The 19,040-nt window shown below is 47.9% G+C and overlaps 1 protein-coding gene across 7 annotated transcripts in view; it reads right to left on the bottom strand.

Moving 5' to 3' along the window:
- SPTLC3 (serine palmitoyltransferase long chain base subunit 3) overlaps positions 1-19,040 on the bottom strand; it is an 822,967-nt gene that overhangs the window by 175,412 nt on the left and 628,515 nt on the right. The window lies entirely within an intron of this gene.

Raw genomic sequence — 19,040 nt, 5'->3', positions numbered from 1 at the left:
ATTCAGGAGGCAAATCAAGGTAGCCAAATTCTAAGACCTCAGGAGCCAGATCGCCAGATTGAGCTGTTGCGGATCTGGGTGCTGAATGTCGCCATGGTTCTGCGTCAAGAGCTTGGGTGTGAGGCGCAGCCTTTGAGGCGGTACCACGGAGAGTTCTAGAAACGTGGTGTACCATGGTTGGCGTGCCCACGTTGGAGCAACCAGGATGAGTGTCATCGAGTGTTGCTTTAGCTTTCTTGCCACCAGCGGTATGAGAGGTGCTGGGGGAAAAGCGTACGCAAATCTGCCTGACCAGTTCATCCATATCGCATTGCCCTGCGACTGTGGGTGAGGGAACCTGGCGGCAAAGCTTTGGCATTTTGCATTTTCCCTTGTGGCAAACAGGTCTATCTCTGGATGACCCCACTGCTGGAAGTACGGGCGGAGTACTGATGGATGTAACTCCCACTGGTGCATCTGGTGGCTGTACCTGCTGAGCAGATCCGCTATCTGATTGTCCTTGCCCGGGAGGTGTTCCGCCATGAGGAAGATGTTCCTCTGAATGGCCCACTTCCACATGCTCTGAGCCAGATGAGACAACTGTGGAGAGTGTGTACCTCCCTGCTTTTGGATGTAGTACATGGCCGTCATGTTGTCCGTCCGGATCAACACGACTCTGTTGCACAGATGTACTTTGAAGGACTTGAGTGCCATGAAGATTGCCATCAGTTCTAGTTAGTTGATGTGCATCTTCTTTTGCTGCGTTGTCCATAGTCCCTGCACCGTGTAATGGAGCACATGAGCACCCCATCCCTGCAGAGATGCGTCCGTCGTCAGGATAATCTGTGGCACAGGCTCTTGGAATGGTCGGCCCTTGCAAAGGTTGTGTGGAGTCCACCAATGCAGAGACTTGTATGCCCGACCGGTCACCAACACTAGGTCGTTCAACTGTCCTTGAGCCTGAGTCCACTGATGTGCCAAGCCTTCTTGGAGCGGACGCATATACAACCTTGCATGCGGGACTATGAATATGCAGGAGGCCATCATGCCTATCAACTGCATGAACACTCTTGCTGGAAGTGAGTGTTGCGGTCTGAACTTTTGGATTAGCGACTGGATGTTGTCGATCCTCACTGAATTTGGCTGAGCCGTAGCCGCCAGAGTATCTATCGTCGCGCCCAGATACTGCCGCACATGGCCTGGCTGAAGGTGCGACTTCGGGTAGTTCAGTGAGAAGCCCAGACTGTGAAGAAGGTGAATGGTGTGGGACATATCGGCGGCGCACTGCTGGGCTGACTTTGCCCGAACCAGCCAGTCGTCCAGATAAGGATAGACATGGACGTTTTGTCTCCTGAGGTGCGCCGCCACAGTCGCCAGACATTTCGTGAATACTCTGGGGGCTGTGGTCACCCCGAAAGGAAGGACCTTGAATTGGTAATGCCGATTCTGAATGGTGAACCTGAGGTGTTTCCTGTGGGATGGATGGAGTGGGATGTGAAAGTAAGCATCCTTGAGATCCAAGGTTGCGAGGAAGTCCCCCTGATTGAGCAATAGAAGAACCTGTTGCAGTGTTAGCATGTGGAAGTGTTCCGAGAGAATGTACTGGTTTAGGGGCCGTAGGTCCAGAATAGGTCTGAGGGACCCGTCCTTTTTTGGGATTAAGAAGTACAGGGAATACACCCCTGGGCCTTCTTCCTCCACTGGCACAAGCTCTATTGCGCCTTTTTGCAGCATGACAAGAACCTCCTGCTGCAATAAGTGCAAATGCTCTGTGGACATAGGACGGTGTCTTGGTGGTATGTTGGGTGGAGTGGATGTTAGCTCCAAACAATAGCCGAACTGGATAAGTTTCCTGACCCACCTGTCTGTAGTGATGGAGTTCCAGATTGGCAGTGAGGAGCAATGAGAACCGTTACGATGCTAGCGAGGGTGGTATCTATGAACCGTAAATGACGAGATTAATAGGTGTATGCATTTTCGATACGCTACTTAGAAGGGTTCGTCTTATTTACAGGTTTCTTCATTTGTACCCTCGGGTTTCATTTTAGATACGGCATCCATTTTGTTTCTTGCCCTCACGTAGTCAGCGAACAGGCAAATGTCCGCCTCATGACCCTGTGATTCCCAAGATTGGGGGATGACACGACAGACAGATGGCTCCGCAGCTGCGTAATCTTCCCACGTTGGCCTATTGTTTCAGCCTTGCATGCGCTTGGCTCGAATCCTTTGATCCTGGGATTGCGTTTCCGATACTACCTCCACACTCCTTCTCCTGTTGTCTGACTTCCTTGCACCTGTTCCTGTCTCTTACTCTCGTCCTTTTACAGTGGAATGCGCATAGCAGCAGGATAATGTGCTTTTACAGTTGGAAACCGACAAATGTTACTGTGATTATGTTCCGGGTTTCCGACACCATGAATGAAGCCCTTTTAAGTTTATTGTGGGAACGGAGTTGTAACCTTTTGTTCGTTACGTTATTGAATGCTGAAAATGTGTATAAAAGGAGCGATCCACACTTACAATTTGAAGCAGGCTCTTGGAACCTACACTCTGTTGTACTTCCCATGACTTTTGCATCCCTGCAGTAATAAACGCTGATCTTTGACGCCGAAGGAAGTGTCCCGTGTCTCTGTCACTTGTGCGCCGAACAGGTATCCCACGAAGGTTTCAGGTGTTGTTCCCTGGCACCGCTGGTACTTAAAAAGTCCAGTCCTTCAGATTGGCGCCCAACGCGGGGCGACATCAGCGGTACCGGTCCAAATCCTGACGATTGCGAGGAACTTCGTGTGAGATCTCCGAGGAAAAGGTGCACCCCGCTTCATCGATCCTGTTGTCGAAATAAGTGGTCCAAAGATTTTTCCCGCGAAGATTCCCGCCTCCTGAAGGCTGCAACGGATCGATGCTCTGACTGTCGACCTGTTTCGGTGCCTGGCGTAGTCCTTTGTATGGCGAGACGATAGACGGGCCTTCCTGGTGACGCCATCGAGCTCTCAGTTAAGTATTTGTGGGTTGCTCCCAGTCCTTAGTTGTTGGTGCTTAGTTGTTTGCATGGTTCCATTGCATTTGTGGTGCTTAGTTGTTGGTCCTTAGTTGTTATTTGACAGTTGCAATTGCCAAAAACCGAGGGTTTTGTTTTTCACGAAGATTTAGTACTTTGGTAACCCCTTGAAGTTTGATACTTGGTTATTGTGCATGATGCCTAGCCGTAGTGGTTTCATTGGTTTCTTCAAATGTTGCAACAAGGATTCCCGGTTGGAGGACTCGTGTCCGATACCTCCAGTTGGAACTCCGATATATGAGCTCTATAGTCGACATGGTGTGGGCCCTATTATATATAGTGACTATTGGGTCCGTTATACGAGAAAGGATGGTGTCCTTAGTTGGCCACCACACGGAAGTTTTGAAATGGAGATTTTAGATAATCTAGAAACTAAATTATTTAAGAAGAAAGCTAGGCCAGCTATGTTTGATTCCCTTCGGGTGTGGCGTAAAGAGGCCAAACAGAAAGAAATCAAACAGCTTAAAAAGAATCGTAAAGAAGGTATCGTCACGATAATGCAAGTTGTACAACAATGTCAGCGAGATAAAGAAGAAAAAGAAATAGAAGTTTCTACTAGACTACATCACATGAGAATAGACAAATGTTATCTGGTATTACCAACTAGTCTTGATAAGACAGAAGAGGACTCGAAGGAGGATCCTCTGTTAGCATATTTGATGAAATCGCCACCTCCTTATGCCCAGGGTGCTACAGCCCCTGTAGTTCATCTTGTAGTTCCTCCTGTAGTTCCTCCTGTAGTTCCAGCGGCTGCTGGTCAGCCTGTTGTTGGTCCTGCGTTTGTCCTACCACCTGGTCCTATTCCTACTGCTCCTTTGCCTGTACCTCCTCAGTCAATTGTTCCTGCTACCTCAGCCGTCCCGGCTACCTCTGCTGTCCCTACGTTCACTTCTAATGTTGTTGCTCCTGTTCTTTTTTCTCCTTCTGTTCGTAATCGTATCCCTAATACTGTCGCTACTCTTTACTCCCCACTTTCTGGATCGTTATTTCGACCCGATGTCTCTGAAACTCCTCAGAGGCGCAGTCAAATCCCTGGTGGAAGGGAGAGTGCCACGTTGGTAACTATGGCGCGTAGATGGATAAGACACCCTGTTAACTACCCGCCGCGCGTGGTCTTTGATACGTTTTCTCAGTTTAATGAGCCCACTCAGAGATTTGTGTTCGAAGAAATGTGTAACTTTTTGAGAGAAGAATGGTACAATGATGATTTAGATAATGTACCGCCCGATATGACTGAACTTCAGAGTCAATTTTCGAACGGCATGATTGTAGGTGGAGATGTACGACGTGCATTAGAGCGATTATTAGCCTTACGGTGCACAGTGTTTTCTCGAGTGTCGTTTGATGACGATTCCGATACTCAGAGAACGAACTCTGGTCAGTATCCTATGAGAGAGGTTCCGCCAGTATACATGCCAGGTGACCCGCAAGCTAATCCTGTGATTCTGCCACACTTTCAGAGAGTTTGGATACACCTCCCATGGAAGCGATCAGAAGTTTTGCAGGTGAAACAATCTTTACCTGATCCACGCAAGAATCCGGCAGGTTATTACAAGGAGTTGTCTCAACTGGTAGACGCTACTATTATGAATCTTGCGGACATCGACATGTTGTTTGGCAATGTCGTACCACAACCGATTTGGGCGAAAATTCGCCAAGAGAATCATTTAGTTGAGTTAGGTGGTGACTGGGCTACACTAGTAGCGGCAGATGGACGACAAGTTGGTGGGGCTAAGCCTGAGCAGTTAATTACGGATCTGCCTCAGAAAATTATTACACTTATGAAAACGCTCATGCCAGCGATGAAGGTAAATTGGGATAAATTAGCAGCTTGTAAGCAAAAGAAGGACGAGAGTGTCTCCGATTTCTTTACCAGATTCGAAGAGGCATTTGTCGATCATAGTGGTCAGGATATGGGCACCGAGGGAGGCCAACGGTTATTTGTTGATAAATTTGTATTGAATTTGTTGCCTGAGCTATGCAACAAATTGAAAAATTCAGAGAGTGCTTGGGCGGTTTCAACTACTGCTCAAATATTAGCGACAGCTCAATACTATGAGAATAGGGAAAAGGAAGAAAGTGATCGTTCAGACAAGAAAACGAAGGAGCTTAAAACGAAGGTTTTGTTACAGCAAGCGTATCCTCCGCGTTCAAATCAAAATGATTCTCAACAGCAATATCGACCACAATTACAATCTTCCAGGATGCAGTCACGATCTGACTTCTCCGACTTTAGATCTACGCTTGGGTATAATCAGTGTGCATATTGTAGAAGAGAGGGCCATATAAAATATGATTGTCCAGCTTTGCGTGACCGGCTTAACGGTGTGTCGGCACGAGGGGGTCGTGGTGGTCCTCAACAAGCACCCCGAGGTAGAGGCCGCGGTGCCCCTCAACATCAAAATCATGAGCGCCATCAGCCCCCGTCAGACGCGAATAATTATTTTGACCAACGAAATGTGAGGTCCGATAAATCAGCACAGTATCATGTGGACGATTATTACGTCGAACATGAGATTGACGCAGGTAACCACTACTAGGACAGCCACCGATAGAGAGAGGGAGTAGTATCAGTTCCGGTTGATCAGAGTGGGCCTTACGTCGCAGTTGCTACATCTGGCGTAGTTGAGCCTTTTCTGTTAGACACTGGTGCGACGAAAAGTTCCATCATGCATTCGAAACTCCCTGGCGCACCTTTGTCCGGCTTAACAAATGTTTCCATTGGATTCTCTGGCGCCCCTGTTAGCAATCCTGTCTCTAGCCCTTTGTCCCTTACGATTGGTCCTCATGAGCTAGAGGCCCCACTGATTTTATCTACTGGTTGTGGTGAGAATCTTTTGGGCTTGGATTTGTTAAAACGGTTATATGCGACTTTGTACTGCTCTCCTGCGGGAGTGGAGCTTACATTAGGTCAGAGAGTGATCTCTCCTATGTACTTATCAATTGATAAGTTCCCACCGGAATTGAGTTCCCTTCCTGCGTCGTTATGGGCTACGGGTCCCAATGATGTAGGCTTATTGAACATCCCACCTTATGTGGTCCAGTTGAAACCGAACGTGCGTTTCCCACGTATACCACAGTATCGTATCTCTTTTGATGGTGAGCGAGCACTATTAGCGATCATTTATGACCTGATCGAAAAGGATGTCATCGAAGAAACTCGAGGCAATGTGTGTAATAGTCCTGTGTTACCGATTTTGAAACGCACAGATCCAACTAAACCTCCTGTATACCGCTTTGTAATTGATTTACGAGAAGTAAATAAAATCGTGATTCCCCAGTTTCCTGTGGTGCCTGACATCACGGCTTTGTTGACCCTGATTCCGGCTTCTGCCTCCTGGTTCACGGTAATCGATCTAAAGAATGCTTTCTTTAGTATTCCGATCGCTGAGGAAAGCAGAGACCTATTCGGATTTTCATTGGGTGGTCGCAGTTTTAGATTTAAACGCGCACCACAGGGCTACTGTGAGAGTCCATCGATCTATAGCCAAGCACTTAAAAGTCAGCTTGATGCATTTGTGTTGCCGACAGGCGCAGCCTTAGTTCAATACGTTGACGACCTATTAGTGGCAGCTGACACAGAGGCTATTTGCAAAACCGCTACAGTATCATTGTTACAGCACCTATGTGACTTACATCACAAGGTGTCACCTTCTAAGCTACAATATTGTTGTCAAGAAGTAACCTACGTAGGTCACTTACTGTCAAAGGATGGGAGAAGGTTGACCACAGAGAGAATTGCAGCGATTGCTCGAATGACTGTGCCAAAGACTCAGAGAGATGCACGTGCCTTTCTAGGTATTACGTCATACTGCAGACAATGGATTCCAAATTTTTAATTGTCGGCGAAACCATTGATAGCCCTTACGTGCAAGGATGTTTCATCTCCTTTGCCATGGACTGAAGAGTGTCAGAAAAGTTTTTCTGAATTGCGTGATGCGTTGTGTTCGGCTCCTGTGTTGGGTACTCCTGATTACAATAAGCCGTTCACACTATGTTCACGAGAGGGACGGTTGTGCGTTGAGTGTTCTGACAACAATTTGGCGACAAACAGCGTCCATGCGCATATTTTTCTTCGACCTTAGACCCAGTAGCTAGAGCCTTGCCGAGTTGTTTGAGAGCAACAGCGGCAGCTGCTGCGTCCATTCGACAGTCCGCAGGTCTGGTCATGGATAATATGCTCACGGTGATGGTCCTGCATGCAGTCGACACGCTCTTGAACCGAACGAAAACTCAACATTTGACGAGCGCAAGGTTGTCTGGATATGAGTTGACGTTATTGGCAAGTCACATACGGATAAAACGGTGTAATGTGTTGAATCCAGCAACGTTGTTGCCGATCGAAATGGAATTAAGTGATGTAACACCACACGATTGCTATTTGAGAACTGAAGAGGAGACGAAGGGTCGTATTGACCTGAAAAACACTCCATTGGTAGATCCCGATGGTACCTTGTATGTGGATGGTTCATGTTTTAAGTTACCAAATGGTGATGTGACGACTGCGTATGCTGTAGTAACATTGAGTACGGTTGTGGAATCTGCGAGATTGAGTCAGAATTCGGCCCAAGCGGCTGAGTTGATCGCCTTGATGAGAGCGTGAGTGTTATCCAGAGGGAAGCGGGTGAATGTGTTTACAGACAGCCAGTATGCTTTTGGTGTGGCGCATAGTTTTGGTCGATTGTGGAGAGAAAGAGGATTTTTGACGTCGCATGGTACGAAGATTCAGCACGGACAGCTTGTGAATGACCTTTTGGACGCACTTACATTGCCTAAAGAGGTGGCAATAATCAAATGTAGTGCGCATCGGAAGGTGACGGATGATGTTGGTCGCGGTAATGCGTTTGCGGATGAGATTGCGAAGGAGACGGCTAGAGATCTGACAAATCGAATGTACGTTGCGAGTTCAGTAAGATGGCCAGCGGAGACTAGTATGTGTGAGGACACAGTTGAGAGTGTGAAGAAGATGCAGGATGAAGCTACTGAGATGGAAAAGACTCAGTGGAAAGAAAGTACGGGAAAGTTAGACGAGAATGGATGTTGGGTTGATTTGTCGGAAAAGCAGAGATGGATGTTACCAGATGCATACGTGCTTGCTGTTGTTACTATGGCTCATGGTACATCACACATTAATACGAAAGGCATATGTAAGTTGCTGTCGCCCGTATGGAAGAATGATGGAATTATTAAATGTGCGGAGAGAGTGGTTAAAAATTGCATGGTATGTTTGATGTATAATCCTGGCAAGGGCACCCCCACTCCACGTGATCATTTTGCTCCTCCCACATGTCCCTTTGAAATTATTCAGTTAGACTTTATCCACATGGAGAGATGCAATAATTTGAAGTTCGTCTTGGTTGTAGTTTGTGCGTTCTCCAGATGGATTGAGGCTTACCCCCTAAAGGATAATACTGCCCTGTCCACAGCAAAGGTTCTACTCAAAGAGTATTTTCCCAGGTATGGAATGCCGCGGATTGTATGGTCAGATAACGGAAGTAAGTTTGTGGGAAGTGTAATGAAGAGTGTATGTCGTGGTCTTGGCATAAATCAAAAGTTTCATAGTGCTAATCACCCTCAGTCTGCGGGTTTAGTGGAAAGATATAATGGCACTCTGAAACTGAAACTTGCCAAAATCCAGGCAACGACTGGTCTATCATGGCCCGACGCTTTGCCTTTAGCTCTCTTATCGACCAGAGCGACTGTGCACTCTCGAGTAGGGCTCAGCCCATATGAGATTGTGTTCGGCCGTCCTGCGAACATTTGGGGAGTTCCGAGGCCTAAAGAATTTGACAGACTTGAATATCCAATGTTAATTGACTATCTCTATGATCTGACTGCTAAATTGAGTTTGATTCATCAACAGGTCTTTGAGGCTCTACCGACACAAACAGAGGGTCCTGGTCATCGGCTCCAACCAGGTGATTGGGTTCTTACCCGCAACTTTGGACGAAAACGAAATCTTGAGCCAAGGTTCGTGGGACCTTACCAGGTGTTGCTGGCAACGAGGACTGCGGTTCGGCTGGAAGGGAGAAAACATTGGGTGCATGCCACCCACACCAAGAAAATTCCGCTCCCATTGCCAGCAGATAGTTGGATCAGAAAAGGATTCGGCTCGTCTGAAACGGACGTCCCTCTAAATTACGTGCCGTTTAGTGACGCGCAGCTTGTAGGAGATAACACAGTAAGACCTGACACCCCTGTTGAACCATCCGAAGTTAACCCTTTTTCAGCAACATTGGAGAATTCATGTTCTGAACAATTGCGTGGACAATCGAACACTCCTTTGCCGTCTGATCCATTGTTTGAAGAGCAGACTCGCCCCGAAAGAAGTCGATACTTTCTTCGACCGCGCTAACAGACTAATAAATTCTGTTTTTTTGTTTTTTTGAACCTACATCACCTCTATTGTTGCCATAAAAATTGTGGACATTACATTATATATATATATATATATATATATATATATATATATATATATATATATATATATATATATATATATATATATATATATATATATATATATTGTGTACCTTTTTCCTTACAGCTAGGAGGCGTATATTGAATTCTATGATTAAAAACCTTTTCATCTGGGTTAACCGTAGGGCCGTGCGGGTACTTCCTCCTGTTTAGCAGGTATCTGACACTAGGTCGATCACTTTTGTCGATTTCTGGGAACTCCTGGGGATTGATAATCGCTACTCAGAACGAAGTGCGTCAAGAACGTCATGGACGGTTTTTAGAAGATGGAGTCTTCTAAGCTGTTGGAAATTGAGAAAATGGTGGCGCAAAGATCCAAACTGCACAAGACATTTCGAAAAAAATGTTTTTTGTTACAGGTTTTTATGTTGTTCCTAACTGTTTCTATGCTGCTGGTGGGTGGAGTATATTTTGGTTTTCAATCATTGCTGCCTTCTACTTTACCTACTCCTCCTTCTCTTGATTTAAATTCTGTTTCCACTATGTCCCCACATTCCTTTCATCTTCTGCCCCAACATGAACAGGTCAGACGTGCGGAATTTATGAACAATTCTTTTGTTCAACTTCTACATCAGCATCAGTTGGTGATGAACACTACCAATTGTTGGGTATGTGGGTTAATGCCACATACCATGGATAAGGGTATCCCGTATTTTGTTCTTCCTTATAGCCCCCAGGGGTCAGCTCGAGCATTCCAGACCATGTTCCGTAGTGCACTAGATTCCTACCCCCATCGAGAGCCTCGCTCTGCAGACCTTGGTCCTGGCCCGTACCACAAGTCTTTGGCAATAGCAATTGCAGATTTAAATAGAGATATTTTTGACGCAACACTTATCCCAGAGGAAGAGGTGCGAGCTTATAAGGATCTGAGTGAGGTCGAGTATAGTACATCAGGCAGTTTAAAAGCTCATCTCCAATCTGGATCGTACCTCATCTCGGTCATTTCTGTCTGCAAGGTCTTGGTCGAAATCCGAGAGCTCAGCTTGGGAAGAGTGCTTGTGTTGATACTTACGTTTTACCAATGCTCTCTTCCCCTGTCTTTCTGACTGCCAAGGGTACCTATTTTGTATGTTATGATCGCGCATATACGTGGTTACCTCATGACTTCTCGGGTACCTGCTATATCGCGACTCTTTTGCCTCCAACTTTCACTGTTGCCTCAGATTATCACAAAACTAGAGTTGTGAGAGGTGTCATTAGTAAAGAAGATACTGCCGGTCAAGAAGCAGGAGATTTCTTTAAGGGTTTCCTACCGTTTTGGGGCCCTAGGGTCAATAGCAGGAATCTGAGACAGTTAACTCGTGTAGTGGAAGCAACGGCTAACATAACTGCAAGCGCCCTTGGTAATCTGACAGCAGAGCTTCAAGCGGATAGGCTTATGGCGCTACAGAACCGTATGGTTCTAGACGTAGTACTAGCAGACAGAGGTGGTGTGTGCAAGGTCATCCATTCGAGCTGCTGCATTTTCATACCTGATAACGCTCCAACGGTTTACCAAGCCATCTCGAAGTTGCATAAAATCTCAGAGTCCATACACGTGGACGAGGAAGATTGGACGCTTCTAGGATGGTTTTGGGGTCTGATGTCAACTTGGGGTTGGAAAATTCTGATGATTATAGGGGTTGTTGTGACGTTTCTGTTCACGTCTTGTCTTTGTGTGCAGTGTGGTCCTGCCTTATGTGGCCTTTGTGCTACAACGTGTATAAGAAGGCCATCTGTTACCGGCGAGACATTGATGAATAAGATGATGTTCCAGCAACACTTGAATGATCTGATGAATATCGAAATTGATTATGATTCCGACTAGTGCTTGCCTACATGAGGGCAAAAGGAGCGTCTGAGGAGCAATGAGAACCGTTACGATGCTATCGAGGGTGGTATCTATGAACCGTAAATGACGAGATTAATAGGTGTACGCATTTTCGATACGCTACTTAGAAGGGTTCGTCTTATTTACAGGTTTCTTCATTTGTACCCTCGGGTTCCATTTTAGATACGGCATCCATTTTGTTTCTTGCCCTCACGTAGTCAGCGAACAGGCAAATGTCCGCCTCATGACCCTGTGATTCCCAAGACTGGGGGATGACACGACAGAGACAGATGGCTCCGCAGCTGCGTAATCTTCCCACGTTGGCCTATTGTTTCAGCCTTGCATGCGCTCGGCTCGAATCCTTTGATCCTGGGATTGCGTTTCCAATACTACCTCCACACTCCTTCTCCTGTTGTCTGACTTCCTTGCACCTGTTCCTGTCTCTTACTCTCGTCCTTTTACAACTAGAGTGGAATGCGCATAGCAGCAGGATAATGTGCTTTTACAGTTGGGAACCGACAAATGTTACTGTGATTATGTTCCGGGTTTCCGACACCATGAATGAAGCCCTTTTAAGTTTATTGTGGGAACTGAGTTGTAACCTTTTGTTCGTTACGTTATTGAATGCTGAAAATGTGTATAAAAGGAGCGATCCACACTTACAATTTGAAGCAGGCTCTTGGAACCTACACTCTGTTGTACTTCCCATGACTTTTGCATCCCTGCAGTAATAAACGCTGATCTTTGACGCCGAAGGAAGTGTCCCGTGTCTCTGTCACTTGTGCGCCGAACAGGTATCCCACGAAGGTTTCAGGTGTTGTTCCCTGGCACCGCTGGTACTTAAAAAGTCCAGTCCTTCAGAAGGAACTGCTGGAGTCTCCCCCTGACATGTGTTGGATGGTCGGGGGGCAGTGACAGGGAGTCACTGTTTGTTGGTGGCGGAGGAACGGGAGTTGTTGTTGCCCCTGCCTCTGCCCTTGGCGCTGTTGCCGCGGTATCCTCCTCTACTCTGCTTGGTGTAAGAGGATTGCGCCCCACCTTTGTTGAATTGCGTTTGCTGTGACATTTGGCCCCGGGAAACACCTCTATTGCCTGAGCGACGAAAAGTGCTCCCCCGAAACTGCTGGGACTGGAGTGCCCCCATAGACTTGGCAGTCTCGGTGTCTTTCTTTATTTTTTCCAGGGTGGTATCCACCTCAGGACCAAATAATCTGTCAGGGTTTACCGGCTGGTTAAGGATGGTAGTTTGTATTTCCGGCTTAAACCCGGAGATCCTAAGCCATGCCTGACGTCTCAGCATCACACTGGTGTTAATCGCTCTGGCAGCAGTGTCCGCAACATCTAGTGCACATTTGATGGAAGCGTTCGCGATGAGCTTCCCTTCCTGGATAAGCATCTCCCTTGCCTCTTTATATTGATCTGGAAGATGCTGCAACAGGGTCTCTAGGGTGTCGTAGTGTGCCCTGTCGTATCTAGCCAAGAGTGCCTGCGTGTTAGAGATACGCCAGATATTGGCCGCCTGAGCTGCTACTCTTTTGCCCGATGCCTCCAGCACTTTAGATTCTTTGTCTGGGGGAGGAGCTTCACCGGTGGCCTGCGAATTCGCCCTTTTGCGGGCATTAGAAACTACCAAAGAGTCCAATGGCAACTGGCCCTTGATGTAGGTAGGATCGCCAGGTTCCGGTCTGTATTTTCTCTCAATTCTAGGGTTGACTACCCTTGACCGAGTGGGCTCCTTAAAAATGTCCGCAGCATGCTTAAGGACCCCCTTCAGCATAGGAAGAGTCTTTACAGTCTTTTCAGCAGTTAAGAAAGTGTCAAAGAGGAAGTCCACCTCCACAGGGTCAGCATGCATTTCCACGTCGTGGTTTTTAGCTGCCCTCTCAATTAAGGCATTAAATGCCGCAGAATCCTCAGTGGGAGAGGTCTTGACGTTGTACACCTGAGGGTCATGAACGGTGTGCTGATGCCCTTGGTCACCTGCCCCTACCCATGAGTCCTGTTGTTCATCAGGTTCTGTGGTGGCAGGAAAATTGTATTCCTCGTCCTGATCCCCTGCATCCTCTCCATCAGAGTAAGCGGGTGAGGGTGTAGCAATTCTCGGAGTCTGAGGAACTATTGGTTCGACCAAGACCGGAGATTCTGGAGCAGGCCTTTTGCGCTTTAGAGGAATGGTGTATGACTCCAAAGGCTGCGATGCCGCGATTTTCCTTTTATAAAGCGTAAGCTTCCCGGTGTCGGCATCGATGAAATGCTCCGACTGCTCTTCTAGTAAGGGTGGCCGATGCTTCAAACTCCCAGCCGGGTGAGTTGGCTTCGACACCACAGAGTCCTTGGGCACCGAGCGCAGTGCGAAGGCCTTCGGCGCCACCTTCGGCGGCAACGTGAAGAGGATCGGCGTCGAAGTCTTTGGCGTCGGGGTGGAAGGTGTCTTCGGTTCCGACGCTGAAGCTTTGACCCTAATTCGCTTGAGGGAGTCCGAGACCTGCTACGTAAAGGAAGCGGACGGTTTCGTCGACCCGACAGATGTCCTCGGTCCACCCCCAGGGGAAGAACCGAGCGTCGATGACTTTGGCTTCTCTGATCGAGGCGTAGGAGCATCCTCCTTAGGGGCGCTACGATCTTTGTCCTTGGCCGCAGACGTCGACGCCGACGGCCTCGGATCGGCGGCCTTGACTACTGGCGTCGGGGTCCCGGTCTTCGGCTCGACACCCCTGCCTGACTTCGGCTCGACGGCCTTCTTGGACTTCGGCTCGACGGCTTTGCTTGACTCAGAGTCGACGGCCTTTTTTGTGTTCGGCTCGACGACCTTGACCATTTTCGGCACCTTGACCGGGTCGACAGCTTTCTTCGGCTTTGATTGCCCCGACACCTCGGAAGACTATGGCGTCGAAGGGGGAGCAGACGTCTTCGGTTTCGATGGCGCCTCGACCATTTTTGTTTTTGTCGACAACGATGGTTTCAGTTTCGTTTTCGACAATGGCGGCTCTGGCGAAGTGTCCGTGGCCGGGCTGGAAGGCGGGGCCGTGGATTCTGGTATAAGGTCTTGGGTAAGGCCGAGTGGCGATCCCTCGACCTGAGCCTTTGTAATTGTTCTAACGGGGCATAGCTCTTCCTCCGAGCTATCTTCCATGGCCCCATAGGCCTCATCGTCGTCTCCTACCTCGTCGACGACTTCTACGTCTTGGCCTTCGACATCCGCTTCGTAGTCGTATACGATGTCCACCGTTGGAGGTGAAATCTGCATCTGAACCTGTTGTCCGTCCGCTTCTTCGTCGTCGAAGATGTCCACCGGGGCCGAGCGCTGGGCCTCGAGGCGCGCCACGCGCCGAAGCCGAATCGTTTTCTTGGAACGAAACCTGGAACAGGCCATACAGCTGGCTTCGTCGTGGTCCGGCGACAGGCACTTGTTGCACACTGGATGGACGTCAATGTGGGGATACTTCGATCCACACACGGGACATTTCTTGAACGGACTCCGTTCCATGCCGTCGAAAGTCTTGCTGCGTTGACTGGGCCACGATCACCGAAGAGTCACACGACTCCCTGGATATCCGACTCGAACAGAGTTGGAACTAAACCGGGGACCGAATGCAAACAATACCAACGGTTCGAAAAAGGCCTTCTGGCCTCGAAAAGTCTATGTTGATTCCGAACTGGAGATAACGAAATTACATCCGAACCCAATGGCGGAAAAAAACAATCTGAGGATGGAGTCGATGCCCATGCGCACTGTAGTCAAGGGGAGGAGCCACCTATCTCGTGATACTTCGAAGACTCTTCCAGGACAACAATGTGCAATCATCCGGACCCAACACTAGGCGGCGATCTATGCTATAGATATGAATTCAGCAGCCCACATGCCTCGAACACTATTTTCCTTTGGGCATCTGGCTTAAGGCCCGTGAGGCGCAGCCATGCCGATCTCCTGGAGCATATGCCGTGGGCATACCCATGCGCTGCAAGATCCGCAGAATCAGCCGCCACACTTTTACTCTGGTTTGTAACCAAACCACCTTCTCCCACAATCTCAAGGAAATCCTTCTGATCTTCCTTAGGTAGCTTCTCCGCAAATCTAGACATAGAGTCCCATAAGAGATGATCATAGCGACCCAGCAAAGCCGCAGCACTGGCCACTCTCATGACTGATCCAGCTGTGTTACACATCTTCCGCCCCAAGGAGTCCATGTTTTAATGTCTTTGTCTGACTGAGCAGTTGAGACAGACGTAGCCGAGTGGGCCTTCCTTGCCGCCGCCGCCACTATTAGAGAATCTGGAGGTGGATCTGTACGCAGGAAAAGAGGATCCTGATCCGGTGCTTTATACTTTTTTGCAATTCTTGAAGGCCCGGAGCCCACCGTAGCTGGCGTCAAGAAGGTCTTCATTGCCGGTTCCAACAAACCAGGCACCAATGGAAGAAGAGGTCTAGCAGACGACTTATGATGTAGCGTTTCAAATAGGACAGAAGACTTCACAGGAGGCACTGCCATCGTTATATTGAATTTCCTAGCCCCACGGCATAATACCTCATTGAAAGTTCCCAGATCATCCACTGGAGATATCCTGGAAGGCGGTGTTGATGAGGTCGTGGACGAATAGTCTCTGTAAGACGATCTCGATGAAGAGGAAGAGGCAGGAGAGCTATGCCTTCTCCTAGGAGTAGGAGACCGCATTCTAGGGAGCGCAGTAGGTCTCATCGAACGCCTCCGCACCGGAGATCTAGATCTTCTTGGAGAAACACCAGCCGGTGTCCTTGAAGCTGCCAAAGTAAGAGGCCTGTCATTGGGCCCTGGTTGCATCTTCCAATGGCGTATGCTTTCTAGCCATCTAGGAGACATGTTCACAGGAGGTGTTCTACGCACCGGAGAGCCCTCCGGGGTAACCTGCACAATCTGAATTCCCATTGAGGAAGAAGACGCTGAAGAAGAACTCCGACTAAACTGCGGAGATCTTGAAGTTGCCTTTCTGGGAACCAATTGCCTGTCCCTCGACGTTAAATTTCTCGACGTCGAGCCAGAATGTGCCACAATAGAGGATTCTTTATGCGGAGAGGCTCTAACAACTACTGAAGACCTGTCCACAGATGTCCTCGACGTCAGGTCTTTCGACGTAGACCTTGAAGGGTCAACCAAAGCCCTCTACGCCGACTCGGACAAAGACCTAGGAGATGTCCGAGAGGCTGATCCAGAGTGTCTCGACGCCGACCATGAGGCAGGTGGTGGAGACCTCGACGTCGACTTCCTCGACGTCGTATGCTTCTTCGACGTTGACAGAGCCCTGTCAAGCCTCGAGCCCGAGGCATGTCTCGATGTCTTCCCATGTCTCGACGGGGACCTTGATCATCTTTTTTCAGGTCTTGACGTCGTGGCTCTATCTCTTGACGTCGATCTCGCTTTCTCTCTCGACGTCGATCTCACTCTTCCTCTGGACGGCGACCTCACTCTCTCTCGACGTCGATCGTCTCATTCTCGACGTCGTCCTCACAGCAACCGACACCAAACGCCTCGACAAGCTTCTCGACGGCGACCTCGATCTCCGCTTCGACGCCGACTTGTACCTTAGCGACGATAATTTCGACGTCGATGTACTTATTTCCACTGGTCTCGACGACAACATACCCAACGGCTATCTAGATTTCGACGTCGAACTCACTTTTTTCGACGTCGACGCTTCCTGATGTCGTTTTTTCTTGCTTTTACCTTCAGGAGAAGCAGACCTTCGATGTTTTGACGAAGAGGGGGTCTTCCAGATGACAACTCACTTGCCCCCTTTTCATGCTGCCTTTCCCTGTCCGGAAGTCCCAAAATTCAAATCTTCTCTCTTTCCTTTAAAGTTCTTCTGGAAAGCTTGAGGCAATGATAAAATGTTTCCACATCATGTGTGGAAGGTAGACAAACCACACAAACAGAATGGGAATCTGTTTTTGACATCTTCTTCCCACAGGAAGGACAGTTGTAGAATAAAGGTGGCATAACTGACCAAATAATTCTAGAAGAATTAGTCAGAAAGGGTAGAATATTACCACCAGCAACAAATACTGTCAAATAAGACAGGACAAAACCAAATTCTGACTGAAAAACAATCAGATTCAGCAAAGCTCAAGTTCCAGGTTCCTCACAGAACAAGCCGGAAAGAAAGAACTGACCTAACTGTCACCTGTGGGGCATGATGGGAGCAGAGTTCCCCTGGAGGCCTTAAAGGCAAAGTGTGCAGATTCTCTGAGGCCTTAAAGGAGAGGTGCCAGTCTGATGTTCTGTACAGGGATGTAATTTCTTTAAGCAGCCTACATAGGCTAATTGCCTTTTATTACAGTTTCTTTGATGAAAATAAAAGGTTTTTCTGTCTGTGGAATGCATTTTAGGCTCCTGCCTTTTTCTTGCATTGTTTCTATGGTTTATTTTCATTCTGCAGAAAATATGTAATTATGGCTTTATTAGCCTATAGTTTATGGTTGGGCTGCATATTATTAGTGTGCCAAAGGTACATTTAGTACAGTTACAAATTGTCTCCTGCACGTGAATGAAAGTCTAAAGATCTTGCATGTTTTGGCAACAGAGCCTGAAGAAAAGTTGTCTGCTAGAACGGATCCCTCTGACTGCAGCCTCGTTCCTTCAGTTGAAGGGGGAACCCCACAACTCAGATTCTAGCTCCACAAGAAATGTTCAGTACCAATTACTGAGCGGATTTCTACAGGCACACAACATTTTCCTCTGTCTCGGCATTCTGCACCATCTCGCCTCTGAAGGAGCAAATGGGCTTCAAGGTGCCTTGCTCACCCAGACACTTTAGCCATGATGGAAACTGATGCCACCAGTCCTGGAGTAAAACTGAGTAAGGAAAAGCTTAGGCAGAGTAAAAGCCGATCTCTGGCAGGCTGGCATCAATTCATCATGTAGCAGGCAGGGAAGATGGTTCTCTTCAGAACAAGGCAGGTTGAGGGTGGAATCCTGCATAGAAGCACCCCCCAAAAAACCCAACCTAATGTACCAAGAGTCAGTCAAGGAAACCGGTTGTGGTCTTTAAGGCACCACTTAAAATGGAAACCAAACCCCAAGGTGAGATCTTTCTCCTTCAAAACATCTCATAGAAGAACAACTGGGGAGGCGGCCATGGAAAAGCATTTTAACAATCTGAGTACTGGAAAGTACACACCAAATGGGAACGCCTGTCATTTATTGAGTAGGTAACCAGCTGTCTTTTCTAACACAATTCAGATAGGATTTAACAAGTCTTCATTCCACGACTGATTTTGGAACCATGCATCAAACCTGCTAATTCACAATATGAATGCAGGTGGAAATCCCTGGACCCACCAAGCCTGTGCGCTTCCTGCTTGGACTGTGCACAGAGAAGGTAACATAGTTTGGAAGCTACATCTGTCTCGGTACCTTCTGCATCATCTGCCCTCAGGAAGGAGGTTCCACGGGAAGACCGACCATTTTTAAGCCCTAATGGAAAATGGGATCACCAGTCCTGAAGCAAAATGATAGAAGCAAAAGTGCATCTTTCATTATCTGAGGCAGGCAGGCAAGAGTTCACCAGTGCAGCAAGCAGGGGCTTCTCTCCTCTTCAGGACCAGGCAGATTCTCTCCTTGCAGTGGTCAAGAAAGGTGCTTCAAAGTACAAGAGCAGATTAAGAGGTGTTTGAGCAAAAGTTCTAATATGTATTAACACAAAATTAATTTCAATGTAAAGTGTCCTCCACTATATAGC

Source organism: Lissotriton helveticus, chromosome 6 (genome assembly GCF_964261635.1).
Source record: "Lissotriton helveticus chromosome 6, aLisHel1.1, whole genome shotgun sequence".
In the NCBI taxonomy this organism is placed as follows: domain Eukaryota; kingdom Metazoa; phylum Chordata; class Amphibia; order Caudata; family Salamandridae; genus Lissotriton; species Lissotriton helveticus.
Note: the sequence above shows the minus strand (reverse complement) of the source record. Positions and strands in the feature narration are given on the sequence as shown.